General features: G+C 45.1%; 1 protein-coding gene and 1 long non-coding RNA gene across 10 annotated transcripts in view; one reads left to right on the forward strand and one right to left on the reverse strand.

Annotated features, from left to right (window-relative positions):
• The window catches only part of PHACTR1 (phosphatase and actin regulator 1), a 555,031-nt gene extending 548,747 nt beyond the window's left edge, over positions 1-6,284 (forward strand). For all 9 annotated transcript variants that reach the window (XM_038584180.1, XM_038584181.1, XM_038584182.1 and 6 more), the window contains 2 exons: positions 2,008-2,084; positions 2,953-6,284. The gene's annotated coding sequence lies outside the window, so the exon portion shown is untranslated. The remainder of the gene's footprint in view (positions 1-2,007; positions 2,085-2,952) is intronic.
• An 11,085-nt stretch (positions 6,285-17,369) lies between these two features.
• On the reverse strand, positions 17,370-22,306 carry LOC119867615. The gene is made up of 3 exons (XR_005384153.1): positions 22,221-22,306; positions 20,261-20,391; positions 17,370-17,527 (listed from the first exon to the last, which is right to left on the reverse strand). It is a non-coding gene; the product is annotated as an uncharacterized LOC119867615 (long non-coding RNA).
• Positions 22,307-22,692: the final 386 nt, after the last annotated feature.

A 22,692-nucleotide genomic window follows, 5' to 3' on the forward strand; every position in this document is an offset into this window, starting at 1 on the left:
ACGGTGTCAGTAATGGGGGTGCCGCAGGGCTGCGGGGCCTGCCTGCCGAGCCAAGGGCGCTGTGTCCCCAAACCTCACCCCTGGGCTCCAGATACTCTGCAGGGAGGTCACTGAATTAACTCTTCACGGCTGCAGAGAAGGCGCGAGACAGTCACAGATATGCTACATGACAGCGGGAGGACAGGCAGTGTGGAGGCTGTGCCCAGAGGAACAGAATAGCCCCTGTATGGGCACGCAACTGCTCACGGGCGCCAGGCTCCACACCTATTGTGGACCTTTGGTGAGCAGGACACTGTCCTCGGAGCAGGGTTCAAAAAACCACAAAGAGACAAACTCACTCTGTAAATTATTATAACCTGATGGTAGAAACGGGACACAGATCACAGAGACCGCGAAACCTGCCTCGCTACACTAAACACTCATCCATTTGAAAAACAAATAATCTGAAGTTGAGTTTGTTTTATAGGAAATGCAGGGAGGCAAAAGATTCATCATTCTTGGGGCACTGGGGTGCCTCAGTTGGTTAGGTGTCTGACTCTTGATCTCAGCTCAGGTCTTGATCTCGGGGTCATGGGTTCAAGCCCTCCCTCTACTTAGAGAGAGAGACCTCATTCTTACTTGTCCACTGGACCATGTATCAAAATGAACCTCTGCTTTGTAATCCTTTGTGACTCTAGTCCGGTCACCATGAGGGACTAACAAAAAAGTCTAAATTAATGACTATGTCCCATGTGCAAGTTAACAGTGGGAGGAGTCTGGGGTACACTGGGGGCCTTCTCTTAAAGAGTCCTGCCCATGAATTCCCAGGGCCAGTGTTGTTCTTATATGAACCACAGGGCGAGGTCATCTACAGCTCAGTCTCCGGCCTGACCAAGTGCAGGCAGTGTGAACGCAGGGAAGCTGTTGCACTCGAGAAGGAACGATGGGGCCAGAGGCAGACAGACTTTCCAGAGGTGCTTCCCACATGCTGGGTCCACCCCACAGGTCCTAACGAACGGAAACCGCTGCCCCCTCTTAAACACAGCACTCCCCTCTTCCCTGTGCAGGCATCCGTGGGGTTGACCCGGGGAACGGCAGCACCATCCACCACACATACACACGGTTGTGTCACATACACAGGAACGCAGGAAGGGGCCCTGGCCCTTGTTGCCTTTTGTTCCTGCTCTGATGACAGGGTGCTGGCTTACCAAGGATGAGGGATCAGCAAAAGTGGAGGGAAAGCACAGCATGTCTCCACACACACACGTGCTGAAACTGTGAGCAGCAGGGAACTCTCTAGTTCCTCACAGGCCGTTGTGGCAGAGGAACAGGAAGCGGTGGCTCAGGCTGATAAACAGGCACAGAGGCCGTGTGTGCCGCCTCTCTTGAGGGGGAGCCACACTGATCCTACCTGAGGAATTTCAGCCCCCAAGGAAGAAGTGAGGTTTCCTCCAATGCCAAACCTCCTATCCCGTCCATCCTCACCAGTCCTTGCGGTATGATTGCCTGACTCTCCTCTTGGCCACCGCACATCTGTGGACAGTGCTGGGAGGAGGCGGCCATCCACACATGGCACAGCCACCTTAGAGTCAATGGAGCTGTCAACGAGTGGGGGCTTATACATCACAGGATGGCGCAATCACCCACCCCTTCTAGAAGGATCCATCGTGAGGCATCACCCTGCCCATGGTGAGCTCAGATCATTTCCCCAGGGAAGATGAGAGGTTGACATTTAAAGCCCCAAGGAGTGTGCGGCAGATCTGTGTGGGCTGTGGCTGCCTAGACAGCAGTGCTCCATAGAGACAGGAAGACAACACTTGGGGCAACATGCCATGTACCACCATTTACAATTTACATTTAGTGGGAGGGGGATCCTTAGTAGGTTCTGGGTGATTTTTTTTCCCCTCCCCATGAGAGAATTCATGTTACGTACTTTGTCGAACGGCTTTGTCGAAGAACACAGAAAATAGAGGTGAACTCCTTTCCATCTGCCTCTTCTGCATGTTCACGGGATTCTCTCTATTCCAGGCTGCCATTCGAAAGGAGCTCAATGAATTTAAAAGCACTGAAATGGAAGTTCATGAATTGAGTAGACATTTAACAAGGTTAGTGTACCAAGCAGTTATTTTCCCTTCCCCCTCCCCAAAACTGTAATATTTGCTTCCAGACGAAACTATCCCATCTGCTTCTGGATCACAGGTTGGGTGGCAGGTGTGGCGCAAAAGAAGGTAAGAGGTCAGTGTGAAGTTCCCCTACGGTTACCGAAGCTCAGGGAAGGAGCATTACAGCCCAGGCTAAATGGGACCTTCTGGAAGCCTAGTTTTTAAATTATCCAAACTAAAGATCTGATTAAAGATCTGATAAGTACTGAGCCACCAATGATGCCAGAGTGGGTTTCTATGGAGACAAGCTGAGAAGTCAAGACCAGTGACAGTTTACAAGCTCGGCCCAAGCCAAACCTGGGCAGAAATACCAAATCCACACGGGACTTCCAAGGTGGAGGTTCCCTCCTATGATTCCAGACTGAAGCATAGAGAGATTTAAGGGGCTGATATAAAGTCACATGGCTAGTTAGCAACAGAGACATCGACTTAATTCTTAGGACCTGTACTCACTGGTGAACGTCTTAGAGAAACAGGACGTACCAATTCTATAGTGCGTGGACTCGGAGACACAGGTCAGGTGCTATACCTGGCTGCTGAGTCCAAGCTGAGAGCATGGGCTGAGGGCCAGCAGGGCCATCCGGTTTGACCCCCAGGAGCTCCACATTAGACCATCCCAAAATCAAAGGTGAATCCCATGGGGCTCAAGGACCTGAGAAGTTCTGTAGAGATGTGCCTTTTCGTGGAGGTTAAACCAGATTCACCTTGGCACTTGTCAGCAGTGGGGAATCTGATGATGGGAAGCTTGGATGGGGGGAGTCTGGCACCTTTGGCAGCCCCTTGGTCTTGATTTAATTATTTGTTTTTCTAGGTTTCACCGACCTTAACAGTCCAATTCCTCTTGAGTGCTATGCTGTCTTCAAAACATAAATTTATAAGAACCATAAGTGCTGGTATTTATTCACTTCCCCATTATGATGTAAATCTTCTGAACTGCCTTTTTTAAAAAGAAGAAGAAGAAAAATAAAAGGAAACATGATCAGGATTCTCTTTGCGAAAACGCGATGGTCACCGCTCCATGATCAGAGCTGCTGGCACCACCGCTGATACGGAGGGCACCGGCAGACCAGACTGAAGGCTTCCCAGCGCTCGGAGCGGGCCCGGTCCTCTCCAGCCAGGCCCGGCAGGCCAACCTCATTTAGGCTCATTTAGGCCCCAGCCAAGCTCTTCTCCTAAAGTGTGTGTCACCGGGGTCCAAAGAAAGCCGAAAAAGTGCGTTTGGCCTGGATATGACTGTGCAAAGCAAGTGGTCTTGTAGGCCTTCTAGACTCGGCCAGACACACTGGCTCCAGGCGCGGCATTGGGCTCGGGGGCCTCTTAGGAGGAGGATGCTGAAAGGGAGCACTGTCCTCAGTTGCCCCTGTCCTTCCTCTCCCTCTAGCCATCATCCATACGGTGAATGAAAGGGAAGGTGCTTTTCTGGGGGCATCTGTGGTTGACCTTTGGTCCCAAGAACGTGTGCTCCTGGCATGAGTACCTGTCGTGTCCCCGCAGACTGAGCTGAGCTGCCTTCCAGGGAGCTCTGGTTTAGAAGGGAAAGCTGTCATCTGCTCAGTTCAAATTAATTGACCCGTCTGTGTCCAAAAAGCCAAATGTCACGGGTGATCTTACGCGCACAGCCACGGCTGTGGTACTTCTGTGGTATTCGTGCATCCGAGTGTAAGGACCCTGTTGAGGACAGAAAGGCTGGGGTAAGAAACTGCTTGGCTGACGTTCTTCATTTTCTCCGCGCACCCCGGGGTGAGTGACTGTGTGGAATGGAAGTTAACAAACAGCCTCTGAGTATAGGACCAATGCATGCAAGCCAGAAACCAGTCCTGAAAGGCTGGCTGTCCAGTCACTGAGGGACTGGTACTCCAGAACCACTTGATGGCCTTCTAGTCTCCTTTCTTTGCACTGAAGAGTATCCGTGGAGGAGCTTCAGGGTTTGGCATATGCCAGAATCGTGCAAACACCAGCCACGCCTGCTCATGCTGTACCTTCCTGCTCCTATCCGGAGAGAATCCTTCCTCTCCCTCATGGTGCTGGTAAGACTGATTGGAGATGTCTCTCCCACTGTCCCATTCACTTGGGACCACAGGAAGGCAGTGCTCTTCTGACAGAGGGACAACAGGGATAAGGATGTGCGGTGAGAGGAAGGACAGCCCCCAAGCCCTAACAACTCTCTTGAGGCCCATTGCAGCTTCTTCTGTTTTCCTTCCTAACAGACCTCATAGGGCCCTCAGGCACACAGCTCTGCCTGGCTTTCTGTTATGGTCTCACCGTTACCACCACTTCTCTGGGTAATGGCTCACTCCCCTCCACACGTGCCCAAGAGTCAGAGAGATGCCAGATTGGCCATCACAAAAAGGAGTTAAGCGGCTCCCACCCCAAAACGTGTGGAAAGCGTTACTCTGGGGAGGCACACCCATCAGTGAGGCCATTTAATTTTCGGCAGGCGTTAACAGCTCCTCTGGCCAGCATTAATCCAGGACCTGGGCATATTTTGGGGGGAGCTCAGGGCAGTTCTTTAGGCAGTGCCCACTAGCCATTGCAAAGCTGTCGTGCGCTTTTCTCCTGCCATCTGGAGTGAGCACGCCACTGCCCAGCCCAAGGAGGGCCGCCATCACTAGATCCTTTTTTTTTTCTTTGAATGTTGAATCTGAATAGTTAACTGTCGTGGGAAGGTATATTGTTCAGGGAAAACGTGGTCGGGATTTCAGTGTGGCTGTGTAAACACAGTCTTCCCGAAAGGCTTACTGACGTTTGAATGTGCAAATGGTATGACGAAAGATGTAGGGCTCTTTCGTTTGACTTCTTTACGGCAGGCACGTGTTCCAGGCAGAGGTGCCTGCCTTGCCAGGATTTGAGTCGGAGCTTTCCTGTGACTCCCAGCTGTCTTCGTGTGGCTCACAGGGCCCTGGCACGGTGGTCGGGCCTTCCCTGGGCCCAGGAGCGAGTCCTATGGGAACTCATTCCATTGCCTGGACTCCTCCTCTGAAGGCCAATGGCTTCTCTGCTGGCTTCGGTTCTGGGGCCTCTGAAGCCCTGGGAACATGACGCCCAATTCAGTTTCCCTGCAGCCAGCCAGCAGCCCAGGTATCCTGCCCAAAGTGCAGTCCACTTTGAGCATGGAAGATATGGAACACAATTTCCACTTCCATTCCTGCAGAGCACCCTTTTTGAAAAGTCAGTTGCAGGAATTAGGGGTGAACCTTCCACACCCCAGAAATCTCACTTACCATCCAAGTGGGCTATTTCAAGCCCACTTTAGGGGGCTCAGCAATCTCAGTGGACCACAGGATGGGGCCTCTGTCTCTTTCCTTCCGTGAACTCTTGAGGTCTTTAGAGAAATCTATCCACATTTCTTTATTGCCATATTGTTAGGACAACTGGAAGAAGTTACAAATAAAAAAAAAAAAAGTGAGATGGGCTAGGTGGTTTTAAAATGCATCCATTTTCTGAAAAAGCTGCAGTTCTCAAAGGTCTTGTACGTATACATTCCCAGTTGAGCCTTTTGTCATTTGGATTAGCGTGAGAGGAACAATGTGAAATTTCGCAAATCAAAAGGTTTCCCTCCCAAAATCAGACATTGCCCCAACTTCCCCACCACCATCTGTGACAGAAAGGACTGCCATTGGCCTACTTGCTCTTTCAAAATTGCTATCTATTCCTCTCCAAAGGCCCTCAAAGCCCTGTAAAACATTTAAAACTTTAGCCTTTATGTCAAATTAGAGAAACCAAACAATGTGATGGTAGATGTGATAAAAACCTGAGTTTATTTTTTCTCCCGCTTATGAACGTGTATTTATATTTGCCGAATGAATATCGTGGTGTGTGCTTCGGTGAATGGGATTTCAGGCTCTCCCCGTGCACAGCCAGTGGGTGAAGGTCACCTTAGATGACTTTTTCTTCCCATCTGTCTGTTAATCCCCAAACCAGTTGCTTTTTCCAGTTGCTTCCCGGGTGTCTGTACATAGTTTGTCTGTGTATAGGAGCGCTCTCCTGTGTTCTAATTTAACAGATGATGGCTGTATGAGGAAGACAATGTAAATAGAATACAAATTAAACTGGATCTCTATGGCCTAGGTTTTGTACATACAGAAACTGCATGGTATTTAAATTATTGTTTGTCTCTGATGATGTATGCAGTTTCTTTAAAAACAAACCAAAAAAAAAAAAAGTCTAAAAAAATTTCCTCGACTCCTGTGTGTTTTATCAACCACTGAAAACACTTTCAAGACTGGGTTTGGGAGGAAGGCAGGTCTGTTCATCAGCAAACAGAGTTATGGAGATGGAAAACCACTTCGTGTATCAGGTATTATTGGGGGGAAGGATGGCTGTACATAAATTAGCTTTCTAGGACTAAGATGTAGCACCCAACTGTCTGTTCTTTAATAATCTAGGAATAACGAATATAAGTTAACTTGTTAAATCCCTCAGAGCATCTCTGTAATATGTGATATCAGATAGCTTTGTATAGCAGCAATGCCTTGGGGAGCCAGTGGGGTGTCACTGCCCCAAAGCAAAAGTCCCAAACTACTTTGCTTTTGAGTACTTACCTCTGTCTCCAGGAGAAGTCTTGAGTATTTGCCTCTGTAAAGCTAAGAGCTTTATCACTTATCTTTCTGGTTCTAACTTGTCTCTTGGAAGGTTCTGGAGGGAAGGAAGAGGGACCTCAGTGCTTTCTGGCTACATTTTAGGTGGGTAAGGTTACTAGATATCATATGCTCAGTCTGCCAGATGCCAACTCAGTAAGTCTAGGTGGTCCTGAGATTTCTGCATTTCTAGCTAGCTCTCAGGACACACTGATGTTGGAATCCAGGAATCATGCTTCTGAGTAGCAAGGTGTGGAACAAAGGGAGCTGCTCTTCCTTCTCCTGGGAATGTCCAGCCTCAGAAGGTTGGACTGACCATATGCTCTACTTACTTCTTTGCTAAGCAACAGCTGCAAAGCCGCCATTGGATGTTAGCCTTCTGCATCACTGCACCAGCTCTCACCTGTACTAGCCGCAGGGCTCCTGGCGCAGGAGTGGCAGCAGCAGAGAGGGCTGGCATTTACAGAAAGGGTTTCAGGTTTCAGACTGAAAGCTTTGCCCCCATTCTGCCCTCTGCTCCCCTCCAGAGCTCTCTGACTTTGATACATCTAATTGGCAGAACAGGACTACAGTTATCCCAGGGAGTGAAAGACCTATAAAGAAAAGCTTTGGTAACACCCCCAACAGGCTCTGCCCTGCAAGAGGGAAGGAAACTGACCACCATCTTGAGGGAGCCCTTTCTGAAGTAAACAAAGGTTGTGGCTACACATTCCCGATAGATAGAGGTGGCCAGTACACCCATCAGATCTGTTTCGTCATCCTAGGACAGACAAGTGGTGGCTGTGTCACAACCCGTAACTGGGCAATTTGGCTGAGTCACTTCTCAGGGCTTCACCTTTCTCATCTCACCAATGAGAACACAGATATCCTGTGCTATCCTTTAGGGCATCAGCTTTCTATGACTTGGGCTTACCTGAATTTTAAAACACTAAGCCCTTAGGAGAGAGCTTTAGATAAGTCCTGCCAGGGCACTCTCTTGAAAAACAGTGTGGATTCCTCTTTTTCAGACCACCTGCAAGTCTGACATGCATGCCTGCTACCCCTCCTTGCCTTAGGTTGACCTCTTGGAGGGCTCATTAGCAGTGGGACCTGCCCCCTCTGCCATGTGCCTTCAGGGGGGCTCAGCCTGAAGCTGCTGTCCTTTTTCTGGGCAAAGCACTCTGGGGAGGGTAGGGGCTTGAGCACCTTGGGAAGTGATGCTTAAGTACAACCTATTGTGTCCCCTCTACAATGCCTCAATTTCGGGGGCACATCAGTGATATGTTTACACCTGATAATTAATCAAAAGGACAAATTTGACACCATGAACACTCCCTAGATGGCTCTCTATAGGTCCTTAGCACTCCCCTGGCCTCAGATTAATGATATTATCTATAGCTACAGCTCAGATCTACCCTGAGCTTCTGGCCTGGGTTTCCAAATGTCACAAAGTGGCAGTGTAGCATAGATGTTAGGAACATATGGTGCAGCCCTAGAGCAGAATACCCTGGACCTCCTGGCCCATCAGGTTACACCCTGTATGGTACCCTTGAGAAGCCCCTGGGCTGTACCTGTCTTGGCTAGGGCACCCTCCCAATGCTAAGCACTCTGGAAACCTTCAGCCTATACCCCACTGCAGCTCTAGCTGCTCTCCGGGACACCCTCTACGTGGAGCACCTCAGAAACTCCTGGTCTGTGCCCACCTTGACTCCAGCTGCCCCCATCAGAGTGCCTCCTGCATGGGACACCCCAGCTCATGCCCACTTCAGCTCAGGCCATTCCACCAGGGCAGCTTAAACACAGGGTGTCCTGAGACACCCCACCCCCACCCTAGTCCATGCCAAACACAGCTCTAGCCAGCCAGTCACCAGGCATACACACAAAGTCTATGCAGGGAATGACCATACATAAAACCATTCCTTCAAATTTAGGAGAAGTAGCGCTCCCCCTAATTCATATAAACAAACACGAAGTCAAGCAAAATGAGGATACAGAGGAATAGGCTCAAAACAAACCTCAGAAAAAGAAAAGGAAATGAAGATAATCATTTTACCTGATAAAGAGTTTGAAGTCATGGTCATTAAAATGTTCACATGATTGGAAAGAAGAATAGATGAATTTAGTGAGAACTTCAACAAGGAGAAAGAAAAGATGAAAAAAACTGGGTTAAAGAATACAATAACTGAAATGAAAAATACAGTAGAGGGAATCAGCAGTAGATTAGAGGATGCAGAACAGATCAGCAATCTGGAAGGTAGGGTAACGAAAAGCACACAAGCTGAACAGCAAAAATAAAGAAATTTTTTAAATGAGGATAGGTTAGGGAATCTCTTGAACATGTTCAGCAAACAAACATTGGCATTATGGGGGTTCCAGATGGAGGAGCGGAGAGAAGAGAGCAGAAAAATTTATTTGAAGGAATAAGAGCTAAAAACTTCCCTAAACAGGGGAAGGAAACAAACCTCTGGATTCTGGAAGCACAAAGAGTTCATGCCACAACACATAATAATTAAAATACCAAAGATTAAAGAGAGAAATTTAAAAGCAGCAAGAAATAAATAACAAGTTACACACAAAGGAAACCCTATAAGACAATCTGCTGATTTTCCAGCAGAAAGAAACTTTGCAGGCCAGAAAGGAGTGGCACGATATATTCAAACTGCTAAAAGAAAAAAAAACATACAACCAAGAAAACTCAACACAGCAAGATTAGCATTCAGAATTGGAGAGAAATTGGAGAGGGAGCTTTCCAGACCAAAAAATAAGAAGAAAAGAGAAAAAAATTGAAGGAGTTCATCATCACTAAATCAGCCTTATGAGAAATGTTAAAGGAGCCTCTTTAGGTGGAAAAGAAAAGGCCATAATTAGAAGAAAATTATGAAAGGAAAAAATTTCATGAGGAAATACACAGTAAAGGTAGTAAAGCAATCACTTATAAAGCTAGTGTGAAGGTTAAAAGACAAAACTTAAAATCAACAAACTAAAAATATTGGTTAAGGGTAATCACAAAATTTAAAAATGTAAAATATACATATAAAATGTGGAGGAGGGAGTGAAAATACAGTTCTTTGAGAGTGTATTCAAACTTAAGTCATCAACTTAATATAGACTGCCATATATTTAGGATGAAGTAGCACTATATGTGAACTATATGTGAAGTATATATGAGCCTCATGATAACCACACACCAAAAACCTGTAATAGATACACAAAAAATAAAGCCAAAGACAGCCAAGCATAACAATTAGAAAGTCAGTAATCACCACAGAGCAAGAAAAGCAACAAAGAACTACAAAAAACATCCAGAAAACAAAATGGCAACAAATACATACCTATCAATAATTATTTTTTTTAAAGATTTTCTCTATTTATTCATGAGAGACACAGAGAGAGAGGCAGAGACATAGACAGAGGGAGGAGCAGGGAGCCTGATGCAGGACTCAATCACGACCTGAGCCAAAGGCACACTCAACCACTGAGCCAATCAGGTGTCCCTCAATAATTAAATGTAAATGGTCTATATGCTCCAATCAAGACATAGAATGACAGAATGGATGAAAAAACAAGACCCCAAAAAACAAGACCCATCTATATGCTGCCTACAAAAGATATCATATCTAAAGACACACATAGGCTGAAAGCAAAGGGATGGAAAAAGACATCCCACACAAATGGAAGTGAAAAAAAAAAAAAAGGCCAGGTAGCAACACTTGTATCAGACAAAATAGACTTTAAAACAAAGACTTTAATGAGACAAAGAGGTGCATTATATAATAAAGGGATCATGGGCAGCCCTGGTGGCTCAGCGATTTAGCACCACCTTCAGCCCAGGGCATGATCCTGGAGGCCCAGGATCAAGTTCCATGTCAGGCTCCCTGAATGGAGCCTGCTTCTCCCTCTGTGTCTCTGCCTCTCTCTCTGTGTATCTCTCATGAATAAATAAAATCTTTTAAAAAAAAAAAAGGGATCAATCCAAAAACAGGATATGTAACAATTGTGAACATCTATGCATCCAACACCGGAGCACCTAAATACATAAAGCAGAGCAGTCCGGGTGGCTCAGCAGTTTAGCGCCATCTTCAGCCCAGGGCGTGATCCTGGGGACCCCGGATCGAGTCCCACGTCAGGCTCCTTGCTGGAGCCTGCTTCTCCCTCTGCCTGTGTCTCTCTCTCTCTCTCTCTCTCTCTCTCTCTCTCTTTCTGTGTTTCTCATGAATAAATAGGTGAAATAAAAAAATGCATAAAGCAAAATACATAAAGCAAATAAATATTAACAAACATTAAAGGAAGAAATGGACAGTAATGCAATAATAGTAGGGGACTTTAACACCTCTTTGACATCAATGGATAGATCATCCAGGTAGAAAATAAGGGAAGAGTGTCTTTTAACAACACATTAGACCAGATCGACTTAACAGATATATACAGAACATTCTATCCAAAAATAACAATACACATTTTTTTCAAGTGTATATGGAACATTCTCCAGGACAGATCACATGTTAGGCCATAAAATAAGCCCCAGTAAATTTAAGAAGATTGAAATCATATCATGCAGCTTTTCTGAACACAACAGTATAAAACTAGAAATCAATAAAAAAAAAAAAACCTGGAAAAACACAAACATAAAGGCTAAACAACATGCTACTAAGTAACCAATGAGTCAATAAAGAAATGAAAGAGAAAATAAAATACACGTAGGTAAATGCAAATAAAAACAGTCCAAAATCTTTGGGATACAGTGAAAGCAGACATAAGAGGGAAATTTATAGCAATATAGGCCTACCTCAGGAAACAAGAAAAATCTTTTTTTTTTAAGATTTTATTTATTTATTCATTAAAGACACAGAGAGACAGGCAGAGAGAGAAACAGGCTACCTGCTGGGAGCCCTATGTGGGACTAAATCCCAGAACTTCAGGATCACGACCTGAGCCAAAGGCAGACGCTCAACCACTGAGTCACGTAGGTGTCCCAAAACAAGAAAAATCTTAATCTAACCTTACGCCTAAAGGAACTAGAAAAAACAAAACTCAAAGTTAATAGAAGGAAGAAAGTAAGATCAGAGTAGAAATAAATGAAATAAAGACTAAAAAGGTTGAAAAGATCGAGAGTTAGTTCTTTGGAAAAATAAACAAAACTGATAACCTTTAACCAGACTCACCAAGAAAAAGAGAAAGAGGACCTAAATAAATCAGAAAGGAAAAGAGGAAAACAACCAACACCACAGCAATACAAAACAAGAATAACTACTACAAAAAATGATATTCCAACAAAATGGATAAGCTAGAAGAAATGGATAAATTCCTAGAAATATACAATCTTCCAAAACCAAATCAGGAAGAAATAGAAAATCTTAATAGACCAATTACTAGTAACAAAACTAACCTGTAATCAAAAAATTCCAAACAAACCAAAATCCAGGACCAGATGGATTCACAAGTGAATTCTACGGAACATTTAAAGAAATAATACCTATTCTCTATTCCAAAAAACAGAAGAGGACGGAGAGGCACATGGGTGACTTGGTGGAGCATCCAACTCTTGATCTCTGCTCAGGTCTTGATCCCCGAGTCATGAATACAAGCCCCATACTGAGCATGGAGCCTACTTAAAGGGAAGAAAAAAAAAAAAAAACAGAAGAGGAAGGAAAGCTTCCAAATACATTCTACAAGGCCAGGATCACCCTGATACCAAAACCAAAGACATTGTCTAAAAAAACAAAACTATAGGCCAATTTCCCTGATGAACATATTTGTAAGAATCCTAAACAAAATATTAGCACACCACTTAATACTTCAAAAACATCATTCACCATCATCAAGTGGGATATATTCTGAGGATACAAGCATGGTTCAATATTTTTGTAAGTCAATCAACACTATATACCACTTTAACAAAATAAAGTTTAAAAAATATATGATCATCTCAATAGATGCAGAAAAACCATCTGACAGAATTGATAAAAACTCTCAACAAGTGCATTTAGAGGGAACATACTTCAATACAATAAAGGCCACATATGACAAACCTATAGCTAACATCACACATGATGGTGAAAAACAGCTTTTCCTCTAAGATTAGGAACAAGAAAAGGATGTCCACTCTCACTACTTTTACTCAATACAGCACTGGAAGGCCTAACCACAGCAAGCAGGCAAGAAATAAAAGATATCCAAATTAGTAAGGAAAAAATAAAACTGTCACTATTTGTAGATGATATACTATACACAGAAAACCCTAAAGACTCTACCAAAAACTATTAGAAATAATAAATGAATTCAGTAAAATTGCAGGATACAAAATTAATATACAGGAATTTATTGCCTTTATATATATACTAATAATGAAGTGGCAGAAATTTAAAAAGCAATTCCATTGGGGCTCAGTCAATTAACTGTCTGACTCTTGATTTCCACTCAGGTCATGTCAGGGTCATGGGATTGAGTCTCGAGTCAGCATCTATGCTTAGCATAGAGTCTGCTCCAGATTCTCTCTCTCCCTCTGCCCCTCCACTCACACTCACTCATGCTCTTTCTCTAAAATAAATAAAAAGCAATTCCATTTACAATTTCACCAAAAAGAATAAAGTACCTAGGAATAAAGTTAAGCAAAGAGGTGAAAGATTTGTACTCTGAAAACCATAAAACATTGATGAAAAGAACTAAAGGTGACAGAAATAAATGGAAAGACATACCATGCTCATGGATTAAAAGAATATTGTTAAAATGTCCATACTACCCAAAACAATATATAGATTCAATGCAATCCCTATCAAAATGCCAATACTATTTTTCCAGAACTAGAAAAAATAATCCTAAAACTTGTATAGTACTAAAAAAGATCCTAAATAGCCAAAGCAATCTTGAGAAAGAACAACAAAACTGGAGGTATCACAATCCCAGATTTCAAGTTATACTACAAAGCTATAATTAATTCAAAAGAGTATCATACTGGCACAAAAAACACATTCAGATCAATGGAATAGAATAGAGAACCCAGAAATAAACCCATGAGTAGATCATCAATTAATCTATGACACAAGAACGTACAATGGGGGAAAAATAGCATCTTCAATAAGTGGTTAAATGGTGCTGGAAAAAGTTGACAGCTACATGCAAAAGAATGAAAATGGACCACTTTCTTATACATGATACAAAAAATAAAATCAAAATGGATCTAAGGACCTAAGTGTAAAGCCTGAAACCATAAAACTCCTAGAAGAAAACACAGGCAGTAGTAATCTCTGACATCAGCCCACGAACATTTTCGTAGATAAGTCTTGGACAAGGGAAACAAAAGCAAAAATAAACTATTGGGACTACACCAAAACATAAAATTTTTGCACAGCAAAGAAACATCAACAAAAGAAAAGCAACCTATTGAATGGGAGAAAAAAAAAAAGATAAATCCAATAAGGGATTGATGTCCAAAATATACAAAGAACTTACATAACACACACAAAAAATGATCTTATTAAAAAAAATAAGCAGAGGAGAGTGGCCTGGGTGGTTCAGTAGGTTAAGTGTCCAACTCTTGATTTTGGCCCAGGTCATGATCACAGGGTCCCGGGATAGAGCACTGTGTCAGGTTCCGTGCTCAGCCTGGAGTCTGCTTGAGATTTTCTCTTCTTCCTCTGCCCTTCCCCTGCTTGATCTTTAATAAATAAATATTTAAAAAAATAAATAAGCGGAGGACCTAAATAGACATTTTTCCAAAGAAGACATACAAATGGCCAACAGACACATGAGAAAATGCTCACCATCACTAATCATCAGGAAACACAAATCAAAACCATAATGAGATATCACCTCACATTTGTCAGAATGGCTAGTATCAAAAACACAAGAAACAACAAGTGTTGGTGAAGATGTGGAGAAAATGGAACCCTCATGCACTATTGGTGGGAATGTAAATTGGCACAGCCACTGTGGAAAACAGTACAGAGGCTTCTCAAAAAATAAAAAATAGAACTACTGTATGATCCAGTAATTCCACTACTGGGTATTTACCCAAAGAAAATGAAAACACTAGTTCCAAAAGATACATGCAGCCCTATGTTTATTGTAGCATTATAATAGCCAAGGTATGGAAGCAAGTGTCCACTGATAGATGCATAGATAAGGAAAAAGTGGTGTGTGTGTGTGTGTGTGTGTGTGTGTGTGTGTGTGTATAAGTACAATAGGGGAAAGATAGCATCTTCAATAAGTGGTTAAATGGTTCCACAAATTCAATTATGTCTCAGACTTTTGTTTTCATAATTTCAAAGCCTGCCCCTCTGCCCTTCCTCCCCTTCCTTCCTTTTCCAGTGAATGTCATCACCTAGAAGTCACTCTCTCTTTTCTACTGCCAGCTGATCATAAACCCCTACCAGTTAGTTCTAGAAGCTGGTCCACTGCCCTCTAAAAGGCCCTCACCTCTCGCCAGGATGATCATAGTCATGTGTCTCTGCTGGTGCAAAGTCTATATATATATATATATATATATATATATATATATATATATATATATATATAGCAGAATATTAGTCATAAAAAAGAATGAGATCTTGCCATTTGCAACAACATAGATGGTCCCAGATAATATTATGCTAAGTGAAATAAGTCAGATGGTGAAAAACAAATACCATGTGATTTCACATACATGTGGAATCTAAAAAACAAAACAAGTGGACAAAAGTAGAAACAGACCCATAAAAACAGAGAACACACTGATGGTTGCCAGAGGGCATGGGGGGTTGGGCCAGTAGGTGAAGGGGAGTGGGAGGCCCAAGCTTCCAGTTATAGAATGAGGAAATCACAGGGATGGAAGGTAGAGCAGGGGGGATACAGTCAGTGGTACCATAATAGGGTTGTATGGGGACAGACAGGTAGCTACACTTGGGGTAAGTGTAGCAAAACACAGGCTTATCCAGTCACTATGTTGTACATCTGAAACTAAGGCAACATTGTGTGTTGACTATACTTCAATAAAAAAGAAAGAAAGAAGAAAAAACAACATGGTGCTGAGCCCCAAAGCTCTGGGGTCGAATTCTGGCACTACCTATTACTAGCTGTGTCGGGCAAGTTACACTGTGCCTCTGCTTTCTCATCTGTAAAATGGGAATAAAGGCACCTATTTTATAGGGCTCTTACGAGAATTAAATAAAACATGTATAAGGTGCTTAGAAGAGTCAGGTCTTACCAAAGGTAAGATGGCATGCTGGACACACGCCTGACAAGTTCCACAAATTCAATTATGTCTCAGACTTTGGTTTTCATAATTTCAAAGCCTGCCCCTCTGCCCTTCCTCCCCTTCCTTCCTTTTCCAGTGAATGTTATCACCTAGAAGTCACTCTCTCTTTTCTACTGCCAGCTGATCATAAACCCCTGCCAGTTAGTTCTAGAAGCTGGTCCACTGCCCTCTAAAAGGCCCTCACCTCTCGCCAGGATGATCATAGTCATGTGTCTCTGCTGGTGCAAAGTCCTCCATCCACAGACCTGCTCGCACCACTCTCCTGCCTGACATCTGCAGCGCTCCTGCCCTACTGGTAAGATCCCAACCTCCACTGCACCAGCCCTGGGGCTGGTATGGCCCACCCCCTGCCTCGTCCTGCTGAGAGGCCCCAGAGCAGGCCCCTGCAGCGTGTGTGGCCCTGTAGCCCAGCACGGGGGCTGTTGATGGGGCCGTGCTGTAGTGACCACCCTGGGGACAACACATGAGCTTTCGCAACTGAGAGATAAGATTCCTTGAATGGAGTCCAAAGGAGGCCTCGTTTAGGGGACCCTGGAGTCTAGGGAGGAGCCAGAGTACTGTTTGTACAAAACAAACAGTATGAACAAATACTTGTGCCCTACAGTAGCTGACATGCGGCCAGTTTCTAGCAGAGAGACTGTGTGGACACTTAATTCCTGTCGATACCACTCGCAGTTCCCAGATATTACACGCTGACCACATACCGGGAGCTGGGCTACATGGTTTTCATATCAGATTTTATTTAATCCTCACAACACCTGGTGGCTTCCACCTGGTGGCTACCAGGCCTGACTCTAAAGCATTGCTCTTAGCCTCTCTGCTAGGTCACTGCATGCATGGCTTCCCCACCGCTTCCTTGGACTCTTTTCTCAGCTTTCATCCACTTATCCCAGTTGCCTGTCTTAAGTAATCATATCATCTTCTGACACCGAGAACCACAGATCAGGAAAAACACCCAGGTCTCTCCAAGCCCTCCAGGTAGTGCACGGCCTGTCTGCAATTCACACCAGTGGCGATCTCACCCCACCAACCATGAGCCAGTCCCGCCAGTACTTATGACTTCCTGCAAAGGGAACTCATGTTGAGCCAGGCACTGGCACAGCATGGGTCCCACGTGGGTCTGTGGCGAAGGCAGGACAAGAACAGCAGGCTGCCTAAAGCCAGAGAGGAAGAACACATCTGACATGTAATCAGTCATGGGCACGCAACCAGTCCCTTTCCCAAGTGCTATTATTTGGTAAAAGGGGGTTCTGCTCATTTTGTGCCATTAATTAAAAAAATAAAAAAGCTCCTTATTTCATAATAAGAGGCCATGACCATCCCTATTTCCATGGGGCAACACCCCAGATGAAGGCAAAGGGCCTTTTAAAAAATGAATTAATGAATTTGTTTGTAAAAGAGACAGGAAGACTAAACCACGAAAGCATAACTTACCGATTCTTCTGCTAAGCTTTGACAAACCGGTTAAGATGCATGCTACCCTGAGCTGGAATTCCACATGCTTGTTTCTCTTCCCCTCTGTAACAGATCAAGACCATACCTCATGATCTCTGAGGCTCTGAGTCTCCTGCATGGTGACGTCATTGCAGTTGTTGTTCCTTTAGTTAAAAAAAAAAAAAAAAAAAGAATGGAAGGGAGGGAGGAAGATTCAATCTGTTCCTTATTACCAACCTGGGGTTGGGGGGGATGGTTGTCACTGACACCTTTGTTCCAGGGGGGTTTCCAGGGATCACAGGAGGCTGTGTCTTTACAAAGCCTGTGACCTCACAGCCCCCTCCCTGAAGAGGGCAAGCAAGTTTCTTCAGCTGAGCAGGTTCAAATACATCACACACTGGTGAAGCCTATGATCTCAGAAAGTCCTTCCCATGAAGAGAATTGGGGTAAAGAGCATGTATCCTGGTATCCCAGTGGGCAGTGAGTGTGCAAGAGCTGGGGCTTTTTGCCTTAGCACCTGACCCTCCCAGAAGGAAAGCCCCAGCCTGGATGCTGGTTCTGCAAGGTCCTGTGGTTAAAATAGCGAAGATATCACCAGGTGGGAAGCTGGCCTTGTTCATATTATGAGGTGCCTTGTTGTTGGGGGTGGGGGGCACTTCTCCAAGCTACCACTAAAATGCTTATGGTCATCCCCAGTGACCCCCAGACTCACCCCCCTGCAGAACACCCACCCACCCACAGCACAAGAGCCTCTTGCTGCCGGTTAACTCTCAGGTTTTCCTCAATTCTGACTGGGTTATGACAGCTCCAAAGCAGGCAAGATAAATCCCTATGCTGTCCTCCCTTCTTTCTAGAAAAGCATGTGTGATCTCATGCATGTGTGGAGGCTGACAGGCTGCTTCTGAGGAAGGGAACTTGGGGCTGTCGCTGTTGGCCGCATACCCTCTTGCCCTGGCTGCCTTCTCTCCCCACACAGCACATATCCCTCTTCTACTAAAAAACCTAGCTATAGGGGTGCCTGGCTGGCTCAGTCGGTAGAGCATGTGACTCTTGATCTCAGGTCATGAGTTCAAGCCCCACACTACATGTAGAGATTACTTAGATAAACAAAACATTTTAAAAATTTAGTTACAATTATTAAAAAAAAAAGAAGAAGAATTTATAAATGCATATAGTACTGGTTACCTTTAGACTTGCCTGAACAAGGAAACTTACCTATGTGTAATGTGTTTACTCTCACAGACCTTATTTCAATTATATCAAAATTAAAAATCTAGGAACAGACCACAATAAGGAAATGTGGACATTTTTCAGACCATCTAGCAGCTGGTCAGAAAAACGGAGCCTCATGGGGCCAAGCACTAAGAGGTTCCTATTTCAGGTCTCTGCCCATCACCTCCCCGCCAACACCCCACAAGCTGGGAGATAAGCACATCTCTTGATGGTTTCAGTTCATTGCAAAGACATGGTTTTGCCCTCCAGGAACCAGCTGGCTCTGCATGAGTAAAAACAGTGCAAGTGCAGAACATAATTAATTGAAGTGGGAAAGAGAGAAAGACAGAGAGGAATGGCTTTGGGTTTGGACAGTTGTGGAGAGAAATCTAAAGCAAAAAAAAAAAAAAAAAGTCTTTGATTTGGACAGAAAAGGTGTGGACCATTCTGCTGTGGTTGAAGATATTTCACTGTAGGTTCCTGTCAGTAAGCGAGAGCAGACACTAATGGTTGACCACTGGTCCATGGAATGGCTTAGAGCAAGTAGCTGGGGGAGCGTCATTTGCATTTCCGCAGCAAGCCAGTGAGGGGAGTTGAGATGTCGCCTGAGCCACCTCCCAGGCCTCAGCTCAGAGCTCAGATGCAAAGGCATGTCTCCCAAGGCCTGGTTGAGAGCTGCTTGTGTTCCACCCCTTCCTCTGAACAAAATCACTCATAGAACATTAATGGTGACATGAGCACTTAGTCCAACCCCTTCTGGTGCTCTGCTGCCCTGTAGCACACCAACGTGCGCAACCCTAACAGAAGCTCTGGGTGGTGTATCCCTGCCTCCCCCCTAAGCTTCACCTCTGCACCCCCTCACACTGCTTGCATCAGCCCTGGTCACTGCTGCTGGGTTGACCTTTGTGTCCTTACACCATCATCCTCAGACCACCCCAACACCAGCTGCCATTAGCTCTGCACTCTGGCACTGTGCTGGACACTTTCATCTCTCATCCCTTTTCACAGGCAAGGAGACTGAGGCTTAAAAGGAACAGGATCATACAGCTAGGGAAAGGCATAGCCTGAGAACCCCGGGGCTTCAATCCAGTTGCCCTGCCCCTACGTTGACCAGCAAATCCCACAAAGGATGCTTAGAAGGATGTTTAAGATACCAATTTAATGCTGTGTCTATGCTACTAAACCACATCTGCTCTGATAGTGTCAGCACTGCGTTCAGCAGCCTTTACATAACAGGAAACCCAAAGAGAGGCCAAAACTAGTGTTTGTTTCTATAAAGGAAGTCTGGAGCTAAGCAAGGAAAAGCTTGTGACATCATCAGTATGCCGCAAGTCTGTTTTTCTGCCCCAGCATCCTTATCATGTGGTTTCCATCCTCATGGTTGCCTCATGTCCCAAGGTGGCTGCTGGGGTTCCAGCATGATGTATATTATACAGGCAGGAAGTGAGAAGAAAGTTTACCTACCTGACAAGTAAATTCTCCGTAAATGAAGACCTCTTCTGGATGTCCTAATGACTTTGCCTTCCATCTTATTGGCCACCCCTCTTTGCCCAAGAGGTTAGAAAATAAAGTTTTATTAATATACTCCTACCTCAAATAAAACTGAGGTCTGGTTAGTAAGGAAGAAGGAAAGGATGGATATGGCTGGTTAGCAGCCACAGAACTAACCTGGGTAATGAACTGACCTATGATAATGTTATAATGAAGGTACTTCCACTGGTCCAGGGGAGACAGACTTCCTGGAAAACATTCGAGTCTCGATACAGAGGTTCTGATGAACTGCTGTATAAACTTTTAGCGATACTCCCACCATCACCTAGAAATGAAGTCAGACTAATTATTTAAAAATGAGAAAGTGGTTACAAGCAGGTGGCATCCCCTGCAGCATATTTCTTTCTTTGGCAGTCAGGGTTAAGCCCTGTACTAGGTGAAATCTACATTCCCTAAATCCTTGCTCCTCAAACCATGATCCCCGCCGAGGACCAGAAGCATTGGCATCACCAGAGAGTATATGAGGAATTCAGAACCTCAGCCCCCACCCCAGGACTAAACCAGAATCTGCATTTTAATGAGGGGCACCAGGGGACTCCTATGTACATTACAGTTTAAGAAGCTCTGTTCAAAAGGCATGATTTGCTTAAAGGAGACCTTTATTCTGGGTTACAGGGTGAGGCTCAGGACCCAGAGGACTTAGGGCTGGCTAGATCTGGGACGGGACCAAAGAGAGCCTGGGCTCTTGGACTCTTCTTTTTGACCTACTCTGTGTCTGATGCATTCTCTCTCTCTGCTGTCCAGATTCCTTTGGTAGAAGACACCTGACTCTGTAATCCCCTAAAAGCCTCATCTCAGGAAGCAGCCTCCTCTAAGACATTTTGTCTTTAGGGAGATTGAAAATTATAATGCCACCTCCCTGAGAAGAATACACATTGAAACTGTTATTACTTGTGATGCAGTAATACCTAATGTTTATTGAGAGTTTAGTCTGTGCCAGGCACTGACCTAAGAGCCGTGTGCGTATCTTTCTGTACTTAATCCGAACAATTCTGTGAGGTGGCTACTGCAACCATCATCCTTCCCATTTTACAGATGAAGATGGCGTGCCAGCCAGAAAGCATCAACAGGGGGGCACGTCGACAACGTTTTATCCAGATGCAGGGATCTTAAGGATCAGAGAACAGACAGAGGTTGTGTTTCAGGATGAGGAAGTAGCTTGGTCAAATACAGTCCAGCCAGGAGGCTGCTCAGCTCTGTGGGTGACCTTGTATAGCCTCCTGGAGCCTCACCTCTCTTACCTGCGTACCAGGGGCAGGGTTGGGGTGGGGGGCATGGAGTCAGACGACTTGCAAGCTCTCATCCAGCTCTGACATTCCTCAAGTCCAGGTGTGCCTCCCCTGTGATCTTGAAATCAATTGGCCTTAGCGGCTGCACACCCCCATGACTCTGAGCAGGTGCACCCAGCTGCCACCAGGCCTGGCTGCAGCCCAGCTCCGTCTGGAGCCCCAGATGTTGGACACCCTCCCAAGCAGTCAGAGGCAAATAAACACAGCTGCTGCCAGCCACTCCTCACCAAGGCTTCCCACTTGACTCATGTTGGGGGAAGGAGCTAGGTGAAGCCGATTTTCTGTAGAGTTCCAGAATAAATGAGACTTGATACGAAATGTTCACAAACACCTAGCCAAAGGAGACACTGTTTGCCAGAGCTCCTAATGCTCACCCCACCTGAAAGGACTGGCTGTCTCACCTTTCAACTGGTTGACAGAAACCAGAAATAGGTGGGGAAGGAAAAGGCACTCAGACTTAGTTCAAGGCTGTAGGTGCCTGATGCCCCTCCTGGAACCTTTGCAGGGTACAGATGCAGTTAACAGATTTGCTAAGTGGAGCAGAAAACTTTTCAGAGTGTCCTCTCAGTTCAGACTGGACCCCATAACAACGTCCCTCCTTCAGCACCCGTACACTGCCACGGACACCAGGGAGGCTCCTGGTAGCCGCGTGTCTGCCGTACGACCCCTCCATCCCCACACAATAGATGGCTGGTCTGTGGACAGCACCAGACCCAAACTGGACCACAGCCTCTTTTTCACAGTCTGAGAAACAGAACCCAGAGACTCTGTCTCCAGAGGCTGGACCTATGACAAATAAGCTTACCATCTTAGAGTCAGGTGTCTTCTATCAAAGGAATCTGGACAGCAGAGAGAGAGAATGCATCAGACACAGAGTAGGTCAAAAAGAAGAGTCCAAGAGCCCAGGCTCTCTTTGGTCCCGTCCCAGATCTAGCCAGCCCTAAGTCCTCTGGGTCCTGAGCCTCACCCTGTAACCCAGAATAAAGGTCTCCTTTAAGCAAGCTAGCTAGCTCCAGACGATTCCATTACTTGTCACCACAGAAGTATTTTTTTTAATATTTTATTTATTCATGAGGGACACACAGAGAGAGGCAGAGACACAGGCAGAGGGAGAAGCAGGTTCCATGCAGGGAGCCTGGTGGAAGACTTGGTCCTGGGACTCCAGGATCACACCCTGAGCCGAAGGCAGGCACTAAACCACTGAGCCACCCAGGGATCCCCACCACAGAAGTCTTAATCAACACTGAGGCAGGCATTCATGTACTCAAACTCATATC

Source organism: Canis lupus, chromosome 35 (genome assembly GCF_011100685.1).
Source record: "Canis lupus familiaris isolate Mischka breed German Shepherd chromosome 35, alternate assembly UU_Cfam_GSD_1.0, whole genome shotgun sequence".
NCBI lineage: Eukaryota > Metazoa > Chordata > Mammalia > Carnivora > Canidae > Canis > Canis lupus.